The following is a 7,901-nucleotide window of genomic DNA, read 5'->3' as shown; positions in this document are numbered from 1 at the left end:
GTTAGGCGAGGAGACTAGGACCCGTGGACACAGCCTTAGAATTAGAGGGGGTCATTTCAGAACAGAAATGTGGAGGCATTTCTTCAGCCAGAGAGTGGTGGGCCTGTGGAATTCATTGCCACGGAGTGCAGTGGAAGCCGGGACGCTAAATGTCTTCAAGGCCGAGATTGATAGATTCTTGTTGTCTAGAGGAATTAAGGGCTACGGGGAGAACGCTGGTAAGTGGAGCTGAAATGCGCATCAGCCATGATTGAATGGCGGAGTGGACTCGATGGGCCGAATGGCCTTACTTCCACTCCTATGTCTTATGGTCTTATGGTCTAATGGACATGGACTAGGCCCAGTGCTTCAAATCTGCTCTGTAATCGCAAGGTTTGTGAAGGTTTGTAACTCAGGTTGAGGTTTGTAACTCAGGTTGAGGTTTAGGGTGTAGGTTTGCTCGCTGAGCTGTAGGTTTGATATCCAGACGTTTCATTACCTGGCTAGGTAACACCATCAGTGGCCACTCCAACCACAACGCCATAAACAAGCACATAGATCTAGATGCCATCTATCAATCCCTCAGAAAATGCACAGGAAATGACATCACCACAAACCCCAGGAACCCCATCCAGGAGAAAGATATAAATAGAAAGCAGGAGACAATAGCTTCACTTCACTTGGAGGTTGCCACTGATGATGTTACCTAGCCAGGTCATGAAACGTCTGGATATCAAACCTACAGCTCAGCGAGCAAACCTACACCCTGCTCTGTAATATCTTTCAGCCACATTGCAAGCATTGTTACTGAATGTGTTTAGAAAGCCAACGTGTGAGTCAATAACTCTCACATCAGATCAGTACCCTATCATAGGATCTAAAAAAAGAGAAGTAAGTTTGTAATTGCCAGTGATGACATGAAAGAGTCACATCAAGAAGCTATGATACTGCAGAAAAGTAAAAACAGCAAAATCACTAGATATAGGAGAAACCCCAAATGCTATTGATTTGTAATGCATTATTTCCAGCACAGATGTGATGGCTTCCTTTGGTGTCATGAATATCCTCTGTTTCTATTGGTTGAATCTTACCAGACATTGGCTAAGTGTCATTTTCGTTGGATTTCTTGAAAGATTTCTTTCTGCAAGGCCTATTGACATTTCTCATACTGTTGCTCTACACATGCCTTGTTAACTCCACACCATACCCCACGGTGCAGCTCTCGTTCCACGCTAGCCTGATTCTCCCACTCGCCATAGGCAGAGGTGCTCGTTATTGCTGGGATCACCTAGGATCCCTGACACTGGCAACAAATTTAAAGGCCATTCTGTATATGGCCAAGAGCTGGCAGTCTGAAGCTGTCCTGCACAATTCATGACAGTTGCCCTGGATATGGCCGATAAGAGGAAATTGAAACATTGCACTTTGCAAACTGGGACCTGGAAGTGCAGAGGAGGGCTGTCCTTTTCTCCCAGGACCAGCAGAGGAGGTCATAATGTCAGAGTCTGCCAACATTGTCTGAGGTCCCAGGTTATTGTGGTCTGAACTGTCCAGACTTTCTCCACTCTGCCACTGGAAGAGAGTGTGATGCTGGAGAAGCATAGCAGGCCAGGCAGCATCTGAGGAGCAGGAGAATTGACGATTCGGGCATAAACCCTTCATCAGGCTTCCTGATGAAGGGCTTATGCCCAAAACATCGATCCTTCTGCTCCTTGGATGTTGCCAGGCCTGCTGTGCGTTTCAAGCACCACACTCTCGACTCTGATCGCCAACATCTGCAGTTCTCACTTTCTCCGCCACAGTAAGCTCTACTATCTTCATTCTGCAACCTCACACTCATATTATCTCTCCTCCCCTGCTCCTGCACCCACCTCCTTCCAAGGCTCATGCTCTGCCTTTCTCACTAGATCACACATCTTCCTTCACTTGCTTTTCCCCAGACTATTAACTCCGCATGACCTCTGTTCCTTGTACTCACTCAGACTGGCCATCTCACCATCTTTCCTCCACCTGCACCAGTACTGCGAGCAGTGTCAGCTCCTTTTGTTTCACTCAATCCCTCCTTTTGACTCATTCAAGGAGGAAATGGCCCAAGGTAGAGAACGAAGAACCATAACAGATGGTGGAGTGCCTGATATTTGGCTCCTCACCCCTTAGAAGAGAAGATTCAGATTGTACTCAAGCTCATGGACTGATATCAATGAAGTCCTTGACTGACTGTAATAAGACCCCCTAATTGATGGCAGCCTGCCTTGATTTGACTGAGGGCTACTCCTGAAGACTTAGGAGTTTCAGGCCTGGCCATTTAGATGAAGGATATGCAGTGTGTTTGCTGCATATACTACTGGCACATGCTGTTTTATAAGATTGACAGAGGGATGGGTGCCATACAGCAACATGTTCATCCCCTCAAATGATGACTGCTGACAAACATAACGAACTACCTGGCCTTGAGTCTGTGCTAAACGGCAAGACAAGACAGAAGTGTTGGAAGCCTCTGAGGTGTAGCTGAAGGAGAAAGCACTAAAGGCAAGGCAAGGCCCAAATTCTACAAGGAGTCAGGTAGGCATAAGGTAAGTAAGTGTCAAAGTGCACTTGTGATGGCAGGGCATCCAAGGCTATGGACCAAGTGCTCGAAAATGAGATTAGAATAGTTAGATGGTTGTTTTTGGTGCGATGGACTAAAGGGCCTATTTCTGTGCTGTAGATCCTCTATGATTCTCTGACACTGTCGGTGAGCAGACCCAAGAGGCAGCTCGGTCCAATCCTAGAATTGGATGTCTGCCCCTTCACGGAAAGTGCCCTGGGATCACTGTTACAATGAAAGGTGTCAGTGCTACAAAATGCAGCATTACAGTGCAGAAGAGCACTGTCAGTGAATTGGAGATGTGCCACAGGCAAGCCATGTTGGAGCTATGTAGAACTTTAGTTTGGCCACCTTTGAAATATTGTGTATAGTTCTGGTTGCCACACTAGCAGAAGGCTTTGGCAAGGATAGAGAAATGGCTTACCATGATGTCGCCTGGTTTTGGAGGGTATTAGCTATGAGGAGAGATTGGATAAACTTGATTTATTTTCACTTGAATATCAAAGAATGAGGAGCAATCTTATAGAAGTTTACAAAATTATGAGTGGCATGGATAGAATGAATAGTTGTAGTCTTTTTCCCAGGGTAGAAATTACTAGGGGGCATAGGTTTAAGGTAAAAGGGAAGAGGTTTAAAGGAGATTTTTTTTATACAGAGAGTGGTAAGTGTCAGAGGCAGTGAGTCAAGATCAGAGTGGTGCTGGAAAAGCACAGCAGGTCAGGCAGCATCAGAGGAGCAGGAAAATCAACGTTTCAGTCAAAAGCCCTTCATCAGGAAGCCTAACCTGCTGTACTTTTCCAGCACTAGTCTAATCTTGACTCTAATCTTCAGCATCTGCAGAACCCACTTTAAGGGAAAGTGAAGTCTGGTTAGGAACATCCAAGGAGCAGGAGAATCGATGTTTTGGGCATAATCCCTTCATCAGGAACCTTCCTGCTGTACCTGCTGTACTTTTTCAGCAACACACTCTCAACTCAGTACCCACTTTCGCCTAGTCAGAATAGGTGGTGGAGCCAGATATAGTAGCAACATTTAAGAAGCATCATAACAGATATATGAATAGGCAGGGAGTAGACAGAATGAGGGAATAAAGAATAGTGTCTGTGTGGGTTTCCAATTTGTGCTCCAGTCCAAAGATGTGCAAGTTGGGTATATTGGCCATGGTAAAATGCGGGATTACGGGGATAGGGTGGGGTGCTTGGTCTGGATAGGATGCTCTTTGGAGGTTCTGTGCAGATTCAATGGGCCGAATGGCCTTTTTCTGCACTATGATTCTATGAGAGGAATACAGACTGTGTACAGGAAAAAGATTTTAGTTTAGGAAGGTTTAATGTTGGCATAGTCTTTGTAGGCCGAAGAACCTGTATTATACAGTTCTTTGTTCTTGTGTTTGATGAGGGTGCAGTGATGCTGGCATGTGGCAGAGACCACATTCATGGATATGGGATGTGGCCCATGGAGTGTGCCCTGAGATTTTGGTGGTCTGGAGGAGCAAACAGTGAGCTGAAGTCACCAGGTCTTTCAGGTTGGGAATTCTTGGTATCTAAATTCAGTCCAGTGGGTGGAAGAATGGGAGACTACCTGTTAATGAGGCAAGATTAGGTAGCAATGAGAGTGATAATGCATGATAATCTATGTTAATAGACCTCTTGTCACTCAATAACAAGAATCTTATCTCGATGTCCAGGACCTGATTGGAAAATGTAACTTTTTAATTTCAATGTGGAGAAGGGTTGTCTGAAACAATAAAGGCAGACATCTTCAATGTATTTGAAAATACTTGGGTGTTGTGGTTCTGTTCGCCGAGCTGGAGGTTTTTGTTGCAAACGTTTCGTCCCCTGGCTAGGCGACATCATCAGTGTTGGGTGTTTTGAGATACTGTAACCTACAAGTACAGACCAAGCATCGGGAGGTGGCGTTAAAATGGAAAGGATTTTTTTAGCTGCTGTGGGCACCATGGGTTGAGTAATTTTCTTCAGTGTAATTATTCAATATCTGTCTATGTTTTTAGTTTTCCATTAACACTGGCCAATGTATTGTGTTAAACCAGACTGCTTTAAATTGCAGCACTAATCAACTAAGAGTTGAGTTACTGATTCTACATTTGTATCCTCAACACAATTTCCTCCTTTGATATTACTCATTCCCTAGCCTGAACTATATGTCACTGAAATTGTCATTCATGATTTTATCACCTCTAGTTTACATTACGCTGAATATATATTCACCAGCTTCCCATCCTGCATTCCAACAACCAATTCTTTCAAATTCTGCGATCAGATCCTATTCTGTGCTTTGCTCATTGCCTCTCCCTGCATTTCCTTTGAAAGCCTTAAATATCAACTTCTCATTCATAAGTTTAAATTGTTCCATGATTTTCTCATTCATAACCTCTGTAACCACCTCCAGTTTTATTTCATCCATTCAAATTCATTTCTTTTGACTCTAGCATCTTTTGTAAACTCCTATTGCTATCAAACCTATAGCTGCCTGTAGTCCTCACAGTTTATAATTCCCTTCTTTGCTCATCCGTTGCACTCTTTCCTTTTAAAACTCTGTTTAAAAGTCATCTTTGACCATCCTCGCAATATAAATCCCAGGAGTATTGATCAACATTTGGTTGGCCTAGTTGGCTATCATGCCAGATTGGAAAGCCTTTTGGTTAAATTGGCATTAATTCACGATGCTCATGGTATGACACTAAACCCAAATTAAATTCTTGCCAGTAGCTCTTATTGAAAAAATTCAATTCTTTTATCTCATTTATCAGTGCAGTGTTGATTGGATTGACAGGCATTGAGTACAAAAGCGGGGAAGTTATTCTAAACTTATAGAATGCTGTGATTAGGCCTCAATCAGAATATTTTGTCCAGTTCCAGTCACCACTCTCTAAGATGAAAGGCCTTTGAGAGGGTGCACTAAAGATTTTCAGAACAGTCCCCCAAAGATTTGGTGGAGGCTGGGGATAGTGGGTTTGTTACATAGTCAGGGCTGTTCCCCTCAGATCAAAGACAATTGAAGGCAGATTTGAAAAAGATGCAGAAGATTATGACTGCTTAAATAAGTTCACAAAAAAAAAACTTTCCATGTTTGCTCAAGGTACAAAGACAAGTGAACACAAACTTAAGTTTTGGCAAAGGAATGCAAGAGGAATTTGAGGAAGAAATTCTTGATGCAGCGAATGCTAATAATCTTGAACTTGCTGCCCAAGAAGCAGAGACAGTTAATTAATAGGAAACTGAGTGGACTCTTGAAGGAAATAAACTTGTATGGGGTACAGGGATAAAAGGAAGAATGGGACTAAATGGATTCCACATTGAGAGCTGACATAGCGGAAGTGAGAACTGCTGATGCTGGAGATCAGAGTCGAGAGTGTGAGTGCTGGAAAAGCATAACAGGTCAGGCAGCATCCGAGGAGCAGGAGAATCGACGTTTCAGGCAAATGCCCTTCATCAGGAATTAGGCTTGTGAGCCTCGGGGGTGGAGAGATAAATGGCAGGGGGGGTGTTGCTGGGGAAAGGTAGCTGAGATTGCGATAGGTGAGGGTAATGATGATAGGTCAGAGAGGAGGGTGGAGTGGATAGTTGTGAAGGAAGATGGACATGTAGGACAAGTCATGAGAGTGGTGCCAAGTTGGGAGGTTGGATCTCGGATACGTTGGGGGGAGGCGAAATGAGGAAACTGGTGAAATCCACATTGATGCTGAGAGGTTGGTGGGTCCCAAGGCAGAAGATGAGGTGTTCTTCCACCAGGCATCAGGTCGTTAAGGTGTAGCAATGGAGGAGGCCCAGGACCTGCATGTCCTTGGTGGAGTGGGAGGGGGAGTTGAAGTTTTCAGGCCACAAGGTGGGGGGGGGGGGGGAGGCGCAGTGGTGGTGGTTGGTTGGTGCGGGTGTCTCGGACATGTTCTCTGAAGCATTCTGCAAGTAGGCGTCCTGTCTGCCCAATGAAGAGGAGACCGCATTAGGAACAATGGATACAGTAAATTACATGTGTGGAAGTGCAGGTGAAACTCTGATGGATGTGGAAGGCTTTTTTGGAGCCTTGGACGGAAGTTCTAGACTCAGTTGGCTAATTAGCCTCCATTTGCATTATAAATTGCTGTATGATTCTATTTCCACTCTCTACTAGTTCTCTAAATTGCTTCAGAGATTTGAGGCATTTTATAGCAAGCTTTTCTTTAAAGATTCAGTCCCTGCCTGCTGAATGTGACTCATTTATTTACAAGAAAACTCTTTGCAGCAAGCTATGTGAGGAGAAGCAAATTTCTCAAAACTACAAGATCCAGAAGGTCAAGGGATTTCTATTTGACAGCTGCAACTGATGGTAAGATATCTGTTTGTTTGATATCAACTATAGTCAACTATTCAACATAAGCATATCCATACATGCGAACAAATCCACACACAGGCAACTATGCATCAACAACAAATAAAATCAATTGACTCACAGTGACAAGACCTTCAAATTCAATACTAGATGTGGGCTAGTGGGCTAGTCAATCAGCAGGAAGGGCAGCTGTGTTAGTTTCTTTTATTTGCCTCTCATTAGGTGCTTTAATGGCAGAACTGCTCAAAAACAGTTATTATTATCTCAGAGAAGGCAGAAGATGGTGTTTGATATCCAAACGAAAGTGTGAAAAGGGATGAGCAGTGGTGCTTGTCATGTGTACTCAGTGACCACACACTCTCTTCAGCATGAGTGCGTGATTGGCCAGCCTTGTTCTTTTGGAGTTTCTTAACAAAACTGATATTAAATGAAATGACTAGTTTTCTGGTTGGACTCTCCCAGTTGAGGGTGAATTGTGCATGCAGTACTGATGAGAAACTGATGAATCCACTTCCAACATATTCTGTAATAGGGGTGGATAAGAAATCAGGTTCTGTCAGCCTATAATATCCTGGGCAAAAGTGAGGACTGCAGATGGTGGAGATTAGAAAAGCCATTCCTGACAAAGGGCTTTTGCCCGAAACATGAACTCTCCACCTCCTCGAATGCTGCCTGACCTGTTCTAGCACCACATTCTTGACTATGATATTCTGACTAGCACCATTCTTGTGAAATACACTCCTTGACAGGAGTAGCCAAAAATGGGAATATTTTCCACTTTGACATGAAAGAATATGGTTGGCGGATTAGGTTCCTCCTAGAATCTTAATTTTCTTTTAAGGAGGACTAAGTTTCCAGGTATCAAAACAGCTCATGTGTATTGTACACGGTGACAAATTTATTTTTTTTCTGTAACTTTTCTCCCTTATCTTTCTTTTTTTCCCTAGAGGCTGTGGTGGAAGATGGGACAGTTCCACAAGCCACCCAATCTTCCAATATCTCAGCA

Source organism: Chiloscyllium plagiosum, chromosome 15 (assembly GCF_004010195.1).
Source record: "Chiloscyllium plagiosum isolate BGI_BamShark_2017 chromosome 15, ASM401019v2, whole genome shotgun sequence".
NCBI classification, from domain to species: Eukaryota; Metazoa; Chordata; class Chondrichthyes; order Orectolobiformes; family Hemiscylliidae; genus Chiloscyllium; species Chiloscyllium plagiosum.
Note: the sequence above shows the minus strand (reverse complement) of the source record.